Below are 2,075 nucleotides of genomic sequence, written 5' to 3'. Positions count from 1 at the left end.
TATATATATATATATATATTAAGATCATAAAAAATAAAACCTTTTTTATCAAAAAGAAAGAAATAACTTGAATCTCACATTGAAAAAAAAGTAATTAAAATTTAGGCTCCCAACTTATTTTTGACTTTATACCACCAATTAGCTTTAGCCGTTACTGAGCTTACTTATCAATTATGTTTACTAACTAATGCTAAAATGTTCAATTAAGAAAGGACATATGTTGAATACTGATTAATTTTTTTCTTTCTTCATTTTTTTTACTTGTTATTTACTTTCAACACTCTCTAAGCCACCTTAACACCAAAATATGTGTATTTATTACATTTCGGTCTAACTTAGACAAATCCCTTAGCAAACAAGAAATTCCTACTAACCATACAAAAAGTAAGTTTCCATTCAATACTTCAAGCTTGCCTAGGAGAATTTAACACTCAACATAACTTCGAAATTTACATCAACTCAAGAATCCCAAATTGGATGATGCATCTTCTTAAGAAAGGAACATGCCCAACGTACTTCTCGTTCTTACTTGGACTAATCTCTTAACAAGCAAAAAATCTCTACTAACCAGACAGAAAGTAAGTTTCCACTCAATGTTTCAACCTCTCCTGAGGAAATTCAACAGGTAACATAACTTTGAAATAAATATCAACTCACGAATCCCAAATTGGGTGATGCTTCTCGAGTTTCTTCTTCATAGGTGAGGAAGGATCATGTCCAATATATATACATATTACTATAACTTGGACTAGTTCCTTATCCAGACAGAAAGTTAAATTTCCAAAGTTCTAGAAAGGATAACATGTACACAACAGTTTACTCCTAACTTTGCTTGTGGTGTTTCAGAGTTGATTTTCGATAGCCCCTCGACTTAAAAGAAATGTTATGAAGTAAAACCAACATCTAAAAAACAAAAAAAATAAAGGAAAATAGGGTTCTTTTTACGTTCCAAAATCCCAAGAAAACTAACATCTACCACAAAAAAAAGTACAAAGTGGATGATCGGGCTTCTATTGCAAATTTTAAGCTTATCAACAACTAAAATTACTAGTGTAAACATCCCAAAAAAGTTAGAAAAGTATCAAATACCATTTTGCGCACACGTTATCCTTCAACTGCTAAACACAAATTGGTATGATTTTGATGTCTTCAATTTCATCATCGCCGAGTGAAAAGAGTGATCTAAAAAAGGAAAGGGGGAGATAGGTTTTCTTCATAAATTAAATTTTACAGAATTGTAATATGGAGTGGGGTGAGTGGAGTGGGTGGGGGGGGCAATTAATTATGTTGGTTCCTTAATTGTATTGTCTTGACCGTATCAAATTACGCGATACAATTTAATTCGACATTAAAAAAATTAAAAATAAACAGAAAATTGGAATGTGACATGTAATAGAAATCTTATAGATTAATGTGATTATAAATTTACTAAAAATGTAGAGATAAATTATGTATTTTTTATTTTAATTTAGTTATTTATTTTCTCATTATTAAAATGATAAATAAAAATGATAAATTTCATTAATTTGAACTTAAAGAATTTTTTTCTGAAGGTTTACAAACTTAATTAATTTACAAAATTAAAAATGTAATAATTTTAAGAATAAATGAGATCCAAATGATTGAAATAATTATCTATAATAAAGTGGACACTTAATATAGGACTATGAAAAGACTTTCTTTTGGAAATAACTTTTTTTTAAAAAAAGCAAATATCAAATAAATTAATGGGAAAAGAGATTAAAATTTATGTGATATGTCCAATTCAGTCCACTTAATATTTTTTAGATGTGACGTTTAACACCTCAAAATAGTTAAACTTCATTTTATAGGTCAGTTACAAATTCAATTTTTGGATTTTGTGATCTTTTTTAAAAAAAATCGTCATTTTATGTATAAGAGATAAAGAAAATACCAAGAGATATCATTTGTTCAGTATTATAGACAGAATTTGTACATTTTAACTATTTTTATGTAAGGGCGAATCTAGAAGGAGCAAAGGTATATTCATTTGAATTTTCTTGACAACAAATTTATATGATATATATAAGATTCTTTTTTGTGTTTATAAATAA

This window comes from Solanum pennellii, chromosome 4 (assembly GCF_001406875.1).
Source record: "Solanum pennellii chromosome 4, SPENNV200".
NCBI lineage: Eukaryota > Viridiplantae > Streptophyta > Magnoliopsida > Solanales > Solanaceae > Solanum > Solanum pennellii.
Note: the sequence above shows the minus strand (reverse complement) of the source record.